The 20213-nt window shown below is 46.5% G+C and overlaps 1 pseudogene; it reads left to right on the forward strand.

Annotated features, from left to right (window-relative positions):
- The window catches only part of LOC124024356, a 71211-nt pseudogene that overhangs the window by 7892 nt on the left and 43106 nt on the right, over nt 1-20213 (forward strand).

The raw sequence follows: 20213 nt of genomic DNA on the forward strand, positions 1-20213 counted from the left end.
GCTCCCCGGGGAGTTCGTTCTGGGGCTCCCCCGGGGGAGTTCGTTGATTTGTGATATGATGTAATGTGTTGTTGGGTTTGTTTTGCAGTATCATCGACTGGAACAACCCCCTGATCGTCAACAGGATGTACAAGGTCTACCTGGGAGACATCCCCCTCAAAACTAAGGTGTGGAAAGATTCACCTCCAACCTTCTGAATTCATTCAAACTTGGTCTTGAATTGGAACCACTTCCTGACAGGAAGTGGCATTGCTGAGACCGGAGGCAGAGATCTGTCCGGCACGGTCGCCACATCATCTTGATTGGTTGTATGTGTGTGTGAACAGTATCGCACTGTGTCAAACTGTTGGTCCAAATCATGTCCTGTTATGTGATGTTATGTCACAGGGGGCCAGTCTGAAGAGGGAGCTGAAACATGAGCCAGTCAGCACCAGAGTCAAGATGAAGATCCTACCACATCTCTTACGTTCCCGCCTCGCGGCTGAGTGCTTCCCGGCCAACATACAGGTACTGCTGTAGTGTGTGTGTGTGTTCTCTAATACATCAACAGTTAACGTCCTGGAAATGTGTGTGTGTGTGTGTGTGTGTGTGTGCAAATCTTTTGAATGTCCTTCCGCTGTCTTTCTCTCAAAGAAACTTTCATCACCTGTCTATTTCCTGTCTATTTCCTGTCTCTCTCCTCCTCTTCTCTCTCCTCCTCTTCTCTCCTCTCTCTCCTCCTCTTCTCTCCTCTTCTCTCCTCTCTCTCCTCCTCTTCTCTCCTCTCTCTCCTCCTCTTCTCTCCTCTCTCTCCTCCTCTTCTCTCCTCTCTCCTCTCCTCTCTCCTTCCTCCTCCTCCTCTCCTCTCTCCTCTCCTCTCTCCTCCTCTCCTCCTTTCTCTCCTCCTCTCCCCAGGTGGTGTACGACGGTCTGTTTGGCGCCAACACCAACAACAAGCTGCTCTCTCTTACGCTTCAGTTTGTTCACCACATCTGTCAGGTGTAAGTACTGGTCCCGAGTCAGTTTCAACCCCACCCTTCCTTATAGAGACGGTTACTGGTCCCAAGTCAGTTTCATCCAACCCTTCCTTATAGAGAAATTACTGTACTAAGGCTGCCTGTGTAAACGCAGCCTAAGAGCTGGCCCTAGATCAGTTTGTCTTCTCAGTTCACTGATACACAGAGAGAGATTGTCTTTAAGAGCTGGCCCTAGATCAGTTTTTTTATTGACTTAAACAATGTAAGCCTGTGCAACATTAACCCATTAAAACCAGTTCTGTAGCAATGAGGTTTGTGCAGTAAACTACAGGCCCAATACATTATCACCACATTCTGGCTTTGCTTGAATTCACCTGCCAATGCATTGCTGTTCCGGACGTTAAAATATATATATTTCAACATTTTGAGGTAGGCTATATGATCACACCGGTAATAGATCAATTGTTGTATTACTTGAGGCACAGCTGAGTGAGCTCCCCAGGCCCACTGGAGAGGAACAGTTTGTCCATTCAGACATTAAATGGAAACAGTTTGTCCATTCAGACATGAAATGGAAACAGTTTGTCCATTCAGACATGAAATGGAAACAGTTTGTCCATTCAGACATGAAATGGAAACAGTTTGTCCATTCAGACATGAAATGGAAACAGTTTGTCCATTCAGACACATGAAATGGAAACAGTTTGTCCATTCAGACACATGAAATGGAAACAGTTTGTCCATTCAGACACATGAAATGGAAACAGTTTGTCCATTCAGACACATGAAATGGAAACAGTTTGTCCATTCAGACATGAAATGGAAACAGTTTGTCCATTCAGACACATGAAATGGAAACAGTTTGTCCATTCAGACACATGAAATGGAAACAGTTTGTCCATTCAGACACATGAAATGGAAACAGTTTGTCCATTCAGACACATGAAATGGAAACAGTTTGTCCATTCAGACACATGAAATGGAAACAGTTTGTCCATTCAGACACATGAAATGGAAACAGTTTGTCCATTCAGACACATGAAATGGAAACAGTTTGTCCATTCAGACACATGAAATGGAAACAGTTTGCCTACCCGGCGCGCAGGGCAGCGGCTGAGTTGTCTGCACCGACCACCAACAGCCCGAGGCTAAGCTCAGTTGGTAGAGCATGGCGCTTGTAACGCCAGGCTAGTGGGTTCGATTCCGGGACCACCCATACGTAGAATGTATGCACACATGACTGTAAGTCGCTTTGGATAAAAGCGTCTGCTAAATGGCATATATTTATATTATTATAATAAAATAAACACAATTAGGAACACAAGACTTTATCGCTGGGTTTTTTACAGAAATGTTTGGAGATCGACTAGTAATGCCTTGGAGATCGACTAGTAATGCCTTGGAGATCGACTAGTAATGCCTTGGAGATCGACTAGTAATGCCTCGGAGATCGACTAGTAATGCCTCGGAGATCGACTAGTAATGCCTCGGAGATCGGACTAGTAATGCCTCGGAGATCGGACTAGTAATGCCTCGGAGATCGGACTAGTAATGCCTCGGAGATCGGACTAGTAATGCCTCGGAGATCGGACTAGTAATGCCTCGGAGATCGGACTAGTAATGCCTCGGAGATCGGACTAGTAATGCCTCGGAGATCGGACTAGTAATGCCTCGGAGATCGGACTAGTAATGCCTCGGAGATCGGACTAGTAATGCCTCGGAGATCGGACTAGTAATGCCTCGGAGATCGGACTAGTAATGCCTCGGAGATCGGACTAGTAATGCCTCGGAGATCGGACTAGTAATGCCTCGGAGATCGGACTAGTAATGCCTCGGAGATCGGACTAGTAATGCCTCGGAGATCGGACTAGTAATGCCTCGGAGATCGGACTAGTAATGCCTCGAGATCGGACTAGTAATGCCTCGGAGATCGGACTAGAAATGCCTCGGAGATTTACTAGAAATGCCTCGGCGATCGACCGGTTGGTTGGTGACCAATAAGTTAGAAGTAAATGCGGTCATCAGTGTGTGTGTGTGTGTGTGTGTGTGTGCAGGCTTTTGTTCCAGCCCAACACTAACCCACACTAAAGCCTCTCCTAACATGTTGTGTCTCCTCTCTGACAGATGTCCTGACACCAACAAACCACTGGGTCTGATGCTGCTGAATGGCCTCACCAAGCTCATCAACGAGTACAAGGAGGTAAAGCCAGCAATCAATTTGAATCTTGTTTCATCAACTACACATCGTAGCTATTCTCCTTTGCGTGTTCCTGGTAATAGAGCATGATGGGATATGTTGTTGTCTGGTTTGATTTGGCAGGATCCTAAGTTGCTGTGTATGGCCTACTCTGCTGTGGGGAAACTGTCCAGGTATTTACAGTAAAAATCTTGTCTATTTTAAAATGCGCTATGCCGAAATCGCTCCTCCGTTTCCTGTTTTCTAAAATTCAAACTGTTTGCCTAATCTTGGTTCCTGTGACAAAACAAACCTGTTGTACCGTAGAGAATCTCGAGTGTTGTAGTGTAGAGAATCTCGAGTGTTGTAGTGTAGAGAATCTCGAGTGTTGTAGCGTAGAGAATCTCGAGTGTTGTAGCGTAGAGAATCTCGAGTGTTGTAGCGTAGAGAATCTCGAGTGTTGTAGCGTAGAGAATCTCGAGTGTTGTACCATCTAAAACGCTGTGAAATATCTTCTCCATAAACCCCAAAACAATATTGTATTTTCAGCTGTTGTGAAGCTGGTGTACAAAACCGAAAGCAAAATAACTAAACTTAAGAACGAGAAGCATAGAAATAGTGCACATAGAATAGATCTACCGCTTGTTCTCATGGCTTTCAATGAGAACCACATTATCTGTAACACACGTTTCTATGTGAATTTGGTCAGTTTACACCCCCCCCCCCCCCAAAGCTACACATTGGAGCTTTAACAACCAATAGTCTGTGTCTTGATGATGATGATGAGGTGATGATGATGATGATGAGGTGATGATGATGATGATGAGCTGATGTGATTAGTGAGGGGATGTTTCCTCTTTTCTCAGCCGGATGCCCCAACTCTTCACCAAAGATATCGCTCTGGTCCAGCAATTCTTTGAGGCCATGTGCAAGGTAGGTGTTCCTGCATCAAGACAATGCTATTTGAACACACTATTTACCTACATTATTTATTTATTTATATATATATTAGACAAGACACAAAGGCCTCCAAAACATAATTCAAGGTTTATGGCAGCGGCCATTTCATATATTCTAACCGTCCTCCTGCCCCGTCTGACTGTGTGTGTACAGGAGGAGCCTGATGTCCGTCTAGCCATCCAGGAGGCTCTGTCTATGATGGTGGGAGCCTACGCTAACCTACAGGGGCGCTACTGAACCTGATGGAAGCCCTGGTGGCAGCCTACATGGGCAAGGTAACAGTAGATATAGCACGCTAACCTACAGGAAGCAGTACTCAACCGGATGGAAGCTCTGGTTTCTCCTATAACACGCTAACCTACAGGAAGCAGTACTCAACCGGATGGAAGCTCTGGTTTCTCCTATGACACGCTAACCTACAGGAAGCAGTACTCAACCGGATGGAAGCTCTGGTTTCTCCTATGACACGCTAACCTACAGGAAGCAGTACTCAACCGGATGGAAGCTCTGGTTTCTCCTATAACACGCTAACCTACAGGAAGCAGTACTCAACCGGATGGAAGCTCTGGTTTCTCCTATGACACGCTAACCTACAGGGGCCGTTTCTCCTATGACACGCTAACCTACAGGGGGCCGTTTCTCCTATGACACGCTAACCTACAGGGGGCCGTTTCTCCTATGACACGCTAACCTACAGGGGGCCGTTTCTCCTATGACACGTTAACCTACAGGGGGCCGTTTCTCCTATGACACGTTAACCTACAGGGGGCCGTTTCTCCTATGACACGCTAACCTACAGGGGGCCGTTTCTCCTATGACACGCTAACCTACAGGGGGCCGTTTCTCCTATGACACGCTAACCTACAGGGGGCCGTTTCTCCTATGACACGTTAACCTACAGGGGGCCGTTTCTCCTATGACACGTTAACCTACAGGGGGCAGTTTCTCCTATGACACGTTAACCTACAGGGGGCCGTTTCTCCTATGACACGCTAACCTACAGGGGGCCGTTTCTCCTATGACACGCTAACCTACAGGGGGCCGTTTCTCCTATGACACGCTAACCTACAGGAAGCAGTACTCAACCGGATGGAAGCTCTGGTTTCTCCTATGACGGGGGTAGGCAACTAGATTCAGCCGCGAGACGATTCTTGTCGGAGAGGATGATCAGGGGGCAGGAACTTAATTGCAGTAATTTGTAAAAGGCTAATTGAACACAACTAAGACTAAAAAATAATTTCATACCTTTATTACATTGAGACACCATATATCTCTTTTTTTTGTTCTTTATAGATGGGAATACTTAAACAGATTTCCTAAACTAAACCCTGCTGCCAATTCTTCATGTCTTGTTTTGCTCTGGTTCTTGTTCCTTTGGGGGGCTCCAACATAAACCACCACGGTCCACCTGTTTCTGACCCCTGTCCTATGATCTCTCTATGATTTTCTATATGAAATATTACTAGTTCTACAAGCTAGGATGTAGAAGAAACATGTGATTTAATTTACCAGGAATATATGGCGCGTGTTTTATATTGTGTCGTCATTGTAGGGAATACTGTTGTCAGAATGTCACTGTTGTCCAAGTGTTCCAGAATGTCACTGTTGTCCAAGTGTTCCAGAATGTCACTGTTGTCCAAGTGTTCCAGAATGTCACTGTTGTCCAAGTGTTCCAGAATGTCACTGTTGTCCAAGTGTTCCAGAATGTCACTGTTGTCCAAGTGTTCCAGAATGTCACTGTTGTCCAAGTGTTCAGAATGTCACTGTTGTCCAAGTGTGTCAGAATGTCACTGTTGTCCAAGTGTGTCAGAATGTCACTGTTGTCCAAGTGTGTCAGAATGTCACTGTTGTCCAAGTGTGTCAGAATGTCACTGTTGTCCAAGTGTGTCAGAATGTCACTGTTGTCCAAGTGTGTCAGAATGTCACTGTTGTCCAAGTGTGTCAGAATGTCACTGTTGTCCAAGTGTGTCAGAATGTCACTGTTGTCCAAGTGTGTCAGAATGTCACTGTTGTCCAAGTGTGTCAGAATGATCACTGTTGTTGGCTGCAAGTGTCTCAGAATGTTACACTGTTTAAGTCCAAGTGTGTCAGAATGTCACTGTTGTCCAAGTGTGTCAGAATGTCACTGTTGTCCAAGTGTGTCAGAATGTCACTGTTATTATAGTCCAAGTGTCAGAATGTCACTCAGTGTCTAAGGTGTGTTATTATAGGAATGTCACTGACCTCAGTGTCTCTATGGTGTGTTATTATAAGAAATCTCTATGGATAAGAGAGGCCCAGAGTCCTGACCTAGTGTCTATATGTTGGAGAGGCCCAGAGTCCTGACCTCAGTGTCTCTATGGTGTGTTATTATAGGAGAGAGGCCCAGAGTCCTGACCTCAGTGTCTCTATGGTGTGTTATTATAGGAGAGAGGCCCAGAGTCCTGACCTCAGTGTCTATATGGTCAAGGAGTTCTGACCTCAGTGTCTCTATTGTGTTCTGTCTCTATGGTGTGTTATTATAGGATTGGTCAGCCTTATAGGAGTGCTCTATGGTGTGTTATTATAGGAGGGTCCAGTGTCTATATGGTGTGTTATTATAGTGTCTATATGGTGTGTTATTATAGGAGAGAGGTCCAGTGTCTATATGGTGTGTTATTATAGGAGAGAGGTCCAGTGTCTATATGGTGTGTTATTATAGGAGAGAGGCCCAGAGTCCTGACCTCAGTGTCTATATGGTGTGTTATTATAGGAGAGAGGTCCAGTGTCTATATGGTGTGTTATTATAGGAGAGAGGCCCAGAGTCCTGACCTCAGTGTCTATATGGTGTGTTATTATAGGAGAGAGGTCTCTATATGGTGTGTTATTACAGGAGAGACCCGTCCTGACCTCAGTGTCTATATGGTGTGTTATTATAGGAGACATTTATGGTGTGTTATTTACATTCAGTGTCTATATGGTCTGTTATTTAGCACACTGTCTCTATGGTGTGTTATTATAGGAGAGAGGCCCAGAGTCCTGACCTCAGTGTCTCTATGGTGTGTTATTATAGGAGAGAGGCCCAGAGTCCTGACCTCAGTGTCTATATGGTCTGTTATTATAGGAGAGAGGCCCAGAGTCCTGACCTCAGTGTCTCTATGGTGTGTTATTATAGGAGAGAGGCCCAGAGTGTCCTGACCTCAGTGTCTCTATGGTGTGTTATTATAGGAGAGAGGCCCAGAGTCCTGACCTCAGTGTCTATATGGTGTGTTATTATAGGAGAGTGTCTCTATGGTGTGTTATTATAGGAGAGAGGCCCAGTGTCTATGACCTCAGTGTCTTATATGTCTATATGGTGTGTTATTATAGGTGTGTTATTATTATAGGAGAGAGGCCCAGAGTCCTGACCTCAGTGTCTATATGGTGTGTTATTATAGGAGAGAGGCCCAGAGTCCTGACCTCAGTGTCTCTATGGTGTGTTATTATAGGAGAGAGGCCCAGAGTCCTGACCTCAGTGTCTCTATGGTGTGTTATTATAGGAGAGAGGTCCAGTGTCTATATGGTGTGTTATTATAGGAGAGAGGCCCAGAGTCCTGACCTCAGTGTCTATATGGTGTGTTATTATAGGAGAGAGGTCCAGTGTCTATATGTGTTTATTATAGGAGAGAGGTAGTGTCTATATGGTGTGTTATTATAGGAGAGAGGCCCAGTGTCCTGACCTCAGTGTCTCTATGGTGTGTTATTATAGGAGAGAGGTCCAGTGTCTATATGGTGTGTTATTATAGGATTATATGTCTATATGGTGTGTTATTATAGGAGAGAGGCCCAGTGTCTCTATGGTGTGTTATTATAGGAGAGAGGCCCAGGTCCAGTGTGTCTATGGTGTGTTATTATAGGAGAGGTTATGTTATATGGTGTGTTTATTATAGGAGAGAGGCCCAGTGTCTCTATGGTGTGTTATTGGTGTGTTATTAGGAGAGAGGCCCAGTGTCTCTATGGTGTGTTATTATAGGAGAGAGGGTGTGTTATTATAGGAGAGAGGCCCAGTGTCTCTAGGTGTCTCCATAGGAGAGAGGCCCAGAGTCTCTATGTGTTATTAGAGGCCCAGATTATATGTCTATATGGTGTGTTTATTATAGGAGAGAGGCCTGACCTCAGTGTCTCCATAGTGTGTTATTACAGGATTATATTATATGGTGTGTTATTACAGGAGAGAGGCCCAGAGTCCTGACCTCAGTGTCTCTATGGTGTGTTATTATAGGAGAGAGGCCCAGTGTCTCTATGGTGTGTTATTATAGGAGAGAGGCCCAGTGTCTCTATATGGTCTGTTATTATAGGAGAGAGGCCCAGAGTCCTGACCTCAGTGTCTCTATGGTGTGTTATTATAGGAGAGAGGCCCAGGTCCAGTGTCTCTATGGTGTGTTATTATAGGAGAGAGGCCCAGAGTCCTGACTCTGTCTATGGTCTGTTATTATAGGAGAGAGGCCCAGTGTCTCCTCAGTGTCTCTATGGTGTGTTATTATAGGAGAGAGGCCCAGAGTGTCCTGACCTCAGTGTCTCTATGGTGTGTTATTATAGGAGAGAGGCCCAGAGTCCTGACCTCAGTGTCTATATGGTGTGTTATTATAGGAGAGAGGCCCAGTGTCTCTATGGTGTGTTATTATAGGAGAGAGGTCCAGTGTCTATATGGTGTGTTATTATAGGAGAGAGGTCCAGTGTCTATATGGTGTGTTATTATAGGAGAGAGGTCCAGTGTCTATATGGTGTGTTATTATAGGAGAGAGGCCCAGTGTCTCCAGTATATGGTGTGTTATTATAGGAGGAGGTCCAGTGTCTATATGGTGTGTTATTATAGCCCAGAGTGTCTGACCTCAGTGTCTATATGGTGTGTTATTATAGGAGAGAGGTCCAGTGTCTATATGGTGTGTTATTACAGGAGAGAGGCCCAGAGTCCTGACCTCAGTGTCTATATGGTGTGTTATTATAGGAGAGAGGTCCAGTGTCTATATGGTGTGTTATTATAGGAGAGAGGTCCAGTGTCTATATGGTGTGTTATTATAGGAGAGAGGCCCAGAGTCCTGACCTCAGTGTCTATATGGTGTGTTATTATAGGAGAGAGGTCCAGTGTCTATATGGTGTGTTATTATAGGAGAGAGGCCCAGAGTCCTGACCTCAGTGTCTATATGGTGTGTTATTATAGGAGAGAGGTCCAGTGTCTATATGGTGTGTTATTACAGGAGAGAGGCCCAGAGTCCTGACCTCAGTGTCTATATGGTGTGTTATTATAGGAGAGAGGTCCAGTGTCTATATGGTGTGTTATTACAGGAGAGAGGCCCAGAGTGTCCTGACCTCAATGTCTATATGGTGTGTTATTACAGGAGAGAGGCCCAGTGTCCTGACCTCAGTGTCTCTATGGTGTGTTATTATAGGAGAGAGGCCCAGTGTCTCTATGGTGTGTTATTATAGGAGAGAGGCCCAGTGTCTCTATGGTGTGTTATTATAGGAGAGAGGCCCAGAGTCTCTATGGTGTGTTATTACAGGAGAGAGGCCCAGAGTCCTGACCTCAGTGTCTATATGGTGTGTTATTACAGGAGAGAGGCCCAGTGTCCTGACCTCAGTGTCTATATGGTGTGTTATTATAGGAGAGAGGCCCAGTGTCTCTATGGTGTGTTATTATAGGAGAGAGGCCCAGTGTCTCTATGGTGTGTTATTATAGGAGAGATATCTATATGGTGTGTTATTACAGGAGAGAGGCCCAGTGTCCTGACCTCAGTGTCTATATGGTGTGTTATTATAGGAGAGAGGCCCAGAGTCCTATATTATATGGTGTGTTATTATAGGAGAGAGGCCCAGTGTCTCCATGGTGTGTTATGTTGACCTCATTATAGGTGTGTTATTATATTGTCTATATGGTGTGTTATTACAGGAGAGAGGCCCAGAGTCCTGACCTCATGTCTATATGTGTGTTATTATAGGAGAGAGGTCCAGTGTCTATATGGTGTGTTATTATAGGAGAGAGGCCCAGTGTCCCATCAGTGTGTGTGTTATTATAGGATTATATTATATGGTGTGTTATTACAGGAGAGAGGCCCAGTGTCTCTATGGTGTGTTATTACAGGAGAGAGGCCCAGTGTCCTGACCTCAGTGTCTATATGGTGTGTTATTACAGGAGAGAGGCCCAGTGTCCTGACCTCAGTGTCTCTATGGTGTGTTATTATAGGAGAGAGGCCCAGTGTCTCTATGGTGTGTTATTATAGGAGAGAGGCCCAGTGTCTCTATGGTGTGTTATTATAGGAGAGAGGCCCAGAGTCTCTATGGTGTGTTATTACAGGAGAGAGGCCCAGAGTCCTGACCTCAGTGTCTATATGGTGTGTTATTATAGGAGAGAGGCCCAGTGTCTCTATGGTGTGTTATTATAGGAGAGAGGCCCAGTGTCTCTATGGTGTGTTATTATAGGAGAGAGGCCCAGAGTCTAATTACAGGAGAGAGGCCCAGTGTCCTGACCTCAGTGTCTATATCCCCAGAGTCCTGACCTCAGTGTCTCTATGGTGTGTTATTATAGGAGAGAGGCCCAGTGTCTCTAGGTGTGTTATTATAGGAGAGAGGCCCAGAGTCTCTATGGTGTGTTATTACAGGAGAGAGGCCCAGAGTCCTGACCTCAGTGTCTATATGGTGTGTTATTACAGGAGAGATGCCCAGTGTCCTGACCTCAGTGTCTATATGGTGTGTTATTACAGGAGAGAGGCCCAGAGTCCTGACCTCAGTGTCTATATGGTGTGTTATTATAGGAGAGAGGTCCAGTGTCTATATGGTGTGTTATTATAGGAGAGAGGCCCAGTGTCTCTATGGTGTGTTATTACAGGAGAGATGCCCAGTGTCCTGACCTCAGTGTCTATATGGTGTGTTATTACAGGAGAGAGGCCCAGTGTCCTGACCTCAGTGTCTATATGGTGTGTTATTACAGGAGAGAGGCCCAGTGTCCTGACCTCAGTGTCTCTATGATTATAGGAGAGAGGCCCAGTGTCTCTATGGTGTGTTATTATACAGTGTCTCTATGGTGTGTTATTATAGGAGAGAGGCCCAGAGTCTCTATGGTGTGTTATTACAGGAGAGAGGCCCAGAGTCCTGACCTCAGTGTCTATATGGTGTGTTATTACAGGAGAGAGGCCCAGTGTCCTGACCTCAGTGTCTATATGGTGTGTTATTATAGGAGAGAGGCCCAGTGTCTCTATGGTGTGTTATTATAGGAGAGAGGCCCAGTGTCTCTATGGTGTGTTATTATAGGAGAGAGGCCCAGTGTCTCTATGGTGTGTTATTATAGGAGAGAGGCCCAGAGTCTATATGGTGTGTTATTACAGGAGAGAGGCCCAGTGTCCTGACCTCAGTGTCTATATAGTGTGTTATTACAGGAGAGAGGCCCAGAGTCCTGACCTCAGTGTCTCTATGGTGTGTTATTACAGGAGAGAGGCCCAGTGTCCTGACCTCAGTGTCTATATGGTGTGTTATTATAGGAGAGAGGCAGTGTCCTGACCTTGTCTCTATGGTGTGTTATTAGGAGAGAGGTCCAGTGTCTCATCTAAATCTTTTATTATAGGAGAGAGGGGTCCTGACCTCAGTGTCTATATGGTGTGTTATTATAGGAGAGAGGTCCAGTGTCTATATGGTGTGTTATTACAGGAGAGAGGCCCAGAGTCCTGACCTCAGTGTCTATATGGTGTGTTATTATAGGAGAGAGGTCCAGTGTCCTGACCTCAGTGTCTATATGGTGTGTTATTATAGGAGAGAGGTCCAGTGTCCTGACCTCAGTGTCTATATGGTGTGTTATTATAGGAGAGAGGCCCAGAGTGTCCTGACCTCAGTGTCTATATGGTGTGTTATTATAGGAGAGAGGCCCAGTGTCCTGACCTCAGTGTCTCTATGGTGTGTTATTATAGGAGAGAGGCCCAGTGTCTCTATGGTGTGTTATTATAGGAGAGAGGCCCAGTGTCTCTATGGTGTGTTATTATAGGAGAGAGGCCCAGAGTCTCTATGGTGTGTTATTACAGGAGAGAGGCCCAGAGTCCTGACCTCAGTGTCTATATGGTGTGTTATTATAGGAGAGAGGCCCAGTGTCTCTATGGTGTGTTATTATAGGAGAGAGGCCCAGTGTCTCTATGGTGTGTTATTATAGGAGAGAGGCCCAGAGTCTATATGGTGTGTTATTACAGGAGAGAGGCCCAGTGTCCTGACCTCAGTGTCTATATAGTGTGTTATTACAGGAGAGAGGCCCAGAGTCCTGACCTCAGTGTCTCTATGGTGTGTTATTATAGGAGAGAGGCCCAGTGTCCTGACCTCAGTGTCTATATGGTGTGTTATTATAGGAGAGAGGCCCAGTGTCCTGACCTCAGTGTCTATATGGTGTGTTATTACAGGAGAGAGGCCCAGTGTCCTGACCTCAGTGTCTATATGGTGTGTTATTATAGGAGAGAGGCCCAGTGTCCTGACCTCAGTGTCTATATGGTGTGTTATTACAGGAGAGAGGCCCAGTGTCTCCATAATGTGTTATTATAGGAGAGAGGCCCAGAGTGTCCTGACCTCAGTGTCTATATGGTGTGTTATTACAGGAGAGAGGCCCAGTGTCCTGACCTCAGTGTCTCTATGGTGTGTTATTATAGGAGAGAGGTCCAGTGTCTATATGGTGTGTTATTATAGGAGAGAGGCCCAGTGTCCTGACCTCAGTATCTATATGGTGTGTTATTATAGGAGAGAGGCCCAGTGTCTCTATGGTGTGTTATTATAGGAGAGAGGCCCAGTGTCTCTATGGTGTGTTATTATAGGAGAGAGGCCCAGTGTCTCAGTGTTATTATAGGAGAGAGGCCCAGCTATGGTGTGTTATTATAGGAGAGAGGCAGTAATCCTAGACGTTATTACAGGAGAGAGGCCTGAGTCCTGACCTCAGTGTCCTGGTGTGTTATTACAGGAGAGAGGCCCAGAGTCCTGACCTCAGTGTCTATATGGTGTGTTATTACAGGAGAGAGGCGGATGTTATTATAGGATTATATTAGCATGAACCTGTCCTGACCTCAGTGTCTATATGGTGTGTTATTACAGGAGAGAGGCCCAGTGTCCTGACCTCAGTGTCTATATGGTGTGTTATTATAGGAGAGAGGCCCAGTGTCCTGACCTCAGTGTCTATATGGTGTGTTATTACAGGAGAGAGGCCCAGTGTCCTGACCTCATTGTCTATATGGTGTGTTATCACGCCAAGGTTCTTAGCGCTCTGGGAGGAGAGAGGCGCCGAGGACACAATGGTGTGTTATTACAGGAGAGAGGCCGAGACCTCAGTGTCTAGATCATGGAGAGGGCAGTCCTGACCTCAGTGTCTATATGGGAGGAAGAGCAGCCCAGTGTCTATGCCGAGTGTCTCAGCTTGTTATTATAGGATTATATTATATGGTGATTACCCCAGAGTCCTGATCTCAGTGTCTACTGGTGTGTTATTATGGAGAGAGGCCCAGTGTCTCCATTATGTGTTATTACATGCAGAGGCCCAGTGTCTCTATGGTGTGTTATTACAGGAGAGAGGCCACCTCAGGAGGTGTGTTATTATAGTTATATTATATGGTGTGTTATTACAAACCAAGTGTCTCTAACTACATGACCCAGTGACCCCTGACCCTAACCCCAGTGACCCTAACCCCAGTGTCTCTAACCCTTCTGACGTTCTATATGGAGTGTTATTATAGGTTAATTATATGGTGTGTTACAAACCAATGTCTCTAACTACAGGAGAGAGGCCCAGTGTCTGGTGTGTTACCCCAACCTCAGTGTCTATATGGTGTGTTATTATAACCCAGTGTCTCCATTGGTTATTATAGATTATATTATATGGTGTGTTAAGAGGAGAAACCAATTAAACTTATATTATATGATTACAGGATTAACCCCAGACCCTAACCTCTAACCCTTCTCCATAGTTTTATTATAGGAGGTGTGTTATTACAGGATTATATTATATGACAAACCCAATTCAACTATTATAGGAGAGAGGCATGACCCAGTAACCCCTGACCCTAACCCAACCTGACCTCGTGTCTCTATGGTGTGTTATTATAGGAGAGAGGCCCAGTGTCTCCATAGTGTTTATTATAGGATTATATTATATGGTGTGTTATTAGGACAAACTATTATAGGATTATATTATATGACCCTAACCCAGTGTCTGACCCTAACCCTGTCTCCATTGGATTATAGATTATATTATATGGTAAGACAAACCAATTCATTATAGGATTATATTATATGATTACAGGAACCCCTGACCTAACTCTGCTGACCTGAGAAAGAGGGCTAACCCAAACCCTCATTCCCTGACATGTTTGGAGAGGTAAACCCCCCTCGCCCTCCCTTGTCCCAGATCGACCAATCATTTACAGGTAATGTACAGGTGACCATTAACCCCTGACCTGTTCTAACTGCCAGAGGATGAAGACCCTAACCCAAACCCCCCTTCAACCCTTCTGCGTTTGGAGAGGTAAGACAAACCAATTCAACTACATGACCCTAACCCTGACCCTAACCCAAACCCTTCTGAAGAGGTAAGACAAACCAATTCAACCATAACCCTAGCCCTTCTGCGTGTGTGGCGAGGTAAGACAAACCAATTCAACTACATGACCCTGACCCTAACCCTTAACCCTAGCCCTTCTGCGTGTGTGGCGAGGTAAGACAAACCAATTCAACTACATGACCCTGACCCTAACCCTAAGACAAACTAATTCAACTACATAGTTGTATGAACGTCCAAATCAAATGTATTTATAAAGCCCTTCGTACATCAGCTGATATCTCAGAGTGCTGTACAGAAACCCAGCCTAAACCCCCAAACAGCAAGCAATGCAGAGGTAGAAGCACGGTGGTTAGGAAAAACTCCCTAGAAAGGCCAAAACCTAGGAAGAAACCAAGAGAGGAACCAGGCTATGAGGGGTGGGGGCTGGGCCAGGCTCCTCATCTTCTGGCTGTACTGGGTAGAGAGGAACCAGGCTCTGAGGGGTGGGCCAGTCCTCTTCTGGCTGTACTGGGTAGAGAGGAACCAGGCTCTGAGGGGTGGGCCAGTCCTCTTCTGGCTGTACTGGGTAGAGAGGAACCAGGCTCTGAGGGGTGGCCAGTCCTCTTCTGGCTGTGCCGGGTAGAGAGGAACCAGGCTCTGAGGGGTGGGCCAGTCCTCTTCTGGCTGTACTGGGTAGAGAGGAACCAGGCTCTGAGGGGTGGCCAGTCCTCTTCTGGCTGTACTGGGTAGAGAGGAACCAGGCTATGTGTCCATGCTGTTTATGGCCAAACCACAAAACAATTGAAGAGGGAAGTTTTAAAGAATGAAACGAAACACGGGGAAAAAACGATGGGGGCTGCAGATTTTTACCTTTCCTCACTTCCTGTTAATAGACACGACTTCCTTTTCTAACCCCCCGGGGTTCCTGTCTCCAGATCGTGCTGTACCTGCGGATGTGTCTGGCCCACAGTGCCGGGGCCACGCCCGTCTCTAAGAGCCTGGCGGACATGCAGGACGACGCGCCTGCCATCGGACGCTACACGCTCGCCCTGCTCTCCAACGAACCCCTGACCTCCCCGTCCTCCACTGGAACCAAGGGGCAGAGGTCAACCCTGTGCAGGTCTACATGGAGCTACTGCAGCAGCTGCTGTCTGCTGTAGGAGGTGAGTGATGTGATGCCTTTCTTTTTTCTTTGTTTCATTCTCTTGTCTCCTCGTCTCCAAATACTCACGTGTTTACAGGCCTGGGAAACAAAATGGTATGCTCCGTTTCATCGTTGTTGATATTGGATTCCAGGCTAGTAAATGCGTTATTCATACCTGTAAAAGATACCATGGAATGCTAATTGACGCTACTTACGGAACATATTCATTGGAATGCTAATGCTACGCTAATTGACGCTATGTACTATATACTACTCCAGATATAGTACCTTGATATGCTACATGCTAGGCCAATGCTAAGAAATGCTAGTCGACGCTAACGCTAGTCAATGCTACTACTGTACAATATACGTCGGTATGCTGCATGCTACGCTAATACTCCACGTGTTTACAGGCCTGGGATCCAAAATGGTACGCTCCGTTTCACCGTTGTTGATATTGTGAAGTGAGCATATCTGTTTGGGATTACAGGCTAGTAAATACATCAAAATGTATAGCTACATTGTATGTTTTAAAAAAAAGAATTTATTCTTGATTTTATTTTGATAGGAGTCCCTGTGATGTACTGTCTTCTGGAGGTGGTGTCTGTCTGTCCTGACAACCTGGCTCCCATGTTTATCCACAAGATCGACTGGATCAAGGTAAAAATCATGCTGCGTGCATTGCTAATTGATGCTACTACTGTAAATGATACCTAGGTATGCTAATTGACGCTACTTATGTAAAATATTAATTGGAATGTTGATCAATGCTAATGCTACGCTAAACGACGCAATGTAATATACTACTCAGATATATTACCTTGATATGCTACATGCTAGGCCAATGCTAAGAAATGCTAGTCAATGCTACTACTGTAAATTTTATGTTGGTATGCTGCATGCTACGCTAACGCTAACCGATGCTACATCTGTAAAGGATACGTCGGTATGCTTCATGCTACACTAACGCTAACTGATACTACATCTGTAAAGGATACGTCGGTATGCTTCATGCTACGCTAACGCTAACCGATGCTACATCTGTAAAGGATACGTCGGTATGCTTCATGCTACGCTAACGCTAACCGATGCTACACCTGTAAAGGATACGTCGGTATGCTTCATGCTACGCTAACGCTAATACTACATTTCCCCTTCCGCAGAGTCTAATGAACACCAACAAGGAGGACCTAAGGGAGCTAGCAGCTCAGCTCTACGCTGTGGTGGTGTCCACCATGTCAGGAAACGAGCTGAAGACTGCCGTTCAGACACTCATCAAGATCACTAAAGATACACACGTAGGTAGCCCCTCCCCCTCCATGTAGGTAGCCCCTCCCCCTCCATGTAGGTAGCCCCTCCCCCTCCATGTAGGTAGCCCCTCCCCCTCCATGTAGGTAGCCCCTCCCCTCCATGTAGGTAGCCCCTCCCCTCCATGTAGGTAGCCCCTCCCCTCCATGTAGGTAGCCCCTCCCCTCCATGTAGGTAGCCCCTCCCCCTCCATGTAGGTAGCCCCTCCCCTCCATGTAGGTAGCCCCTCCCCCTCCATGTAGGTAGCCCCTCCCCTCCATGTAGGTAGCCCCTCCCCTCCATGTAGGTAGCCCCTCCCCCTCCATGTAGGTAGCCCCTCCCCTCCATGTAGGTAGCCCCTCCCCTCCATGTAGGTAGCCCCTCCCCCTCCATGTAGGTAGCCCCTCCCCCTCCATGTAGGTAGCCCCTCCCCTCCATGTAGGTAGCCCCTCCCCTCCATGTAGGTAGCCCCTCCCCCTCCATGTAGGTAGCCCCTCCCCCTCCATGTAGGTAGCCCCTCCCCTCCATGTAGGTAGCCCCTCCCCCTCCATGTAGGTAGCCCCTCCCCCTCCATGTAGGTAGCCCCTCCCCCTCCATGTAGGTAGCCCCTCCCCTCCATGTAGGTAGCCCCTCCCCCTCCATGTAGGTAGCCCCTCCCCTCCATGTAGGTAGCCCCTCCCCCTCCATGTAGGTAGCCCCTCCATGTAGGTAGCCCCTCCATGTAGGTAGCCCCTCCATGTAGGTAGCCCCTCCATGTAGGTAGCCCCTCCATGTAGGTAGCCCCTCCATGTAGGTAGCCCCTCCATGTAGGTAGCCCCTCCATGTAGGTAGCCCCTCCATGTAGGTAGCCCCTCCATGTAGGTAGCCCCTCCATGTAGGTAGCCCCTCCATGTAGGTAGCCCCTCCATGTAGGTAGCCCCTCCCTCCTGTAGATGCACACGTATGTAGGCCAAGGAGTGAAATGTTTAATTTCACATATTTGCTGCACATAATAGGACTCAGTTTTTCCTGGTCTCAAAATGTGTTTTTATACGGTAATTTTGAATATAATGTACTGAAGCAAAAGTTGTCCCAGTTTCACTGAGCTGAAAGTAAAACCTGTATTCCCTGTTGGAAACTGCAGAGCCCCGAGACCCAGCACGGAGCCATCATGGCGCTGGGCTACATGGTGGCCAGGTACATGAGCAAGAGGAAGTCCTTCGCTAACGGAGACTCCGCCCTCATCCGGGAACAGAGGATGAACGACACGCCCAAGGAGGACGAGGAGCTGGTCGCTATAGCAACCAAAGCCATCGGTAGGTGACGGTCACCGTTTAAAAAAAAAAAAAAAAAAAAAAAAAATTCAGATATTTACAGTTTTATGCTAATTCACATTGTTACAAGAAATGAAATATATTTGTGGAAAGAACACGGTTTAAGGAAGAAAGGTGTAGTCTGCATTAATTAAAAGAGAACCTTTCGATCCAATGTTGTGTTTCCAGGTTGGTTCATCAAATCAAATGTATTTATAAAGCCCTTCGTACATCAGCTGATATCTCAAAGTGCTGTACAGAAACCCAGCCTAAAACCCCAAACAGCAAGCAATGCAGGTGTAGAAGCACTGTGGCTAGGAAAAACTCCCTAGAAAGGCCAAAACCTAGGAAGAAACCTAGAGGAACCAGGCTATGTGGGGTGGCCAGTCCTCTTCTGGCTGTGCCGGGTAGAGATTATAACAGAACATGACCAAGATGTTCAAATGTTCATAAATGACCAGCATGGTCGAATAATAACAAGGCAGAACAGTTGAAACTGGAGCAGCAGCATGGCCAGGTGGACTGGGGACAGCAAGGAGTCATCATGTCAGGTAGTCCTGGGGCATGGTCCTAGGGCTCAGGTCCTCCGAGAGAGAGAAAGAAAGGAGAGAATTAGAGAACGCACACTTAGATTCACACAGGACACCGAATAGGACAGGAGAAGTACTCCAGATATAACAAACTGACCCTAGCCCCCCGACACATAAACTACTGCAGCATAAATACTAGAGGCTGAGACAGGAGGGGTCAGGAGACACTGTGGCCCCATCCGAGGACACCCCCGGACAGGGCCAACAGGTTCATGTTGTGTGTGTGTGTGTGTTCCTAGGCTCTTTCCTAGACAGTGGTTCCCCTCTGCTGGCTGTCGCTGCCTGTACGGCCCTCGGGGAGATCGGGAGGAACGGGCCTCTGCTCATCCCTTCAGAAGGAGAGGGATTCACCAAACTAGCAGTGGTGGAGAAGATGCTGGCTCGCATCCCCTCTGGGAAAGAGACCCTCAAGGTAACCATGGATACGGGTGGTCTCTGTCTGTCCAGATGATGGCTCGCATCCCCTCTGGGAAAGAGACCCTCAAGGTAACCATGGATACGGGTGGTCTCTGTCTGTCCAGATGATGGCTCTCATCCCCTCTGGGAAAGAGACCCTCAAGGTAACCATGGATACGGGTGGTCTCTGTCTGTCCAGATGATGGCTCGGGGAAAGAGACCCTGGTCTGGATACTGTCTGTCTGTCAGATGAAGGAGAGCAGCCATCCAGACTGTTAGGTAGACAGGTGTAGTTAATAGTTAGATGTATTCATGTGGTCTCTGTCTGTCCAGATGAAGGAGAGCAGCCATCCAGACTGTTAGGTAGACAGGTGTAGTTAATAGTTAGATGTATTCATGTGGTCTCTGTCTGTCCAGATGAAGGAGAGCAGCCATCCAGACTGTTAGGTAGACAGGTGTAGTTAATAGTTAGATGTATTTAGATGTATGTGGTCTCTGTCTGTCCAGATGAAGGAGAGAGCCATCCAGACTCTGGGTTATCTACCAGTGGAGAGGCCATCCAGATGGATCTACTGGGAGATTGCCCACCAGAAGAAGCTGCTGCAGGGGCTCATGGACTCTGTGGAGGTAAGGGGACTGGCTCTCATCTCATGGAGCCTTTTAAGACCTTTATGAAGCTTCATAAGGCTTCATAGGACCTTCATAAAGCTTCATAGGACCTTTGAAGCTTCATAAGACACTCGGAAAGCTTCATAATAACTAAATTAAGCATCATAAGACATTCATAAAGCTTCATAGGACCTTGTTTATCATGCAGAAAGAACTGACACGATGAGAAGATAATTTAACCCTTCCCACCTCTTTCTCCCCCTCTCCCCCTGTTTCTCTTTCTCTTCTCCTCTCTCTCTGTCTCCCTCTCACCCCCT

Source organism: Oncorhynchus gorbuscha, unplaced genomic scaffold (genome assembly GCF_021184085.1).
Source record: "Oncorhynchus gorbuscha isolate QuinsamMale2020 ecotype Even-year unplaced genomic scaffold, OgorEven_v1.0 Un_scaffold_1828, whole genome shotgun sequence".
Taxonomy (NCBI): Eukaryota; Metazoa; Chordata; class Actinopteri; order Salmoniformes; family Salmonidae; genus Oncorhynchus; species Oncorhynchus gorbuscha.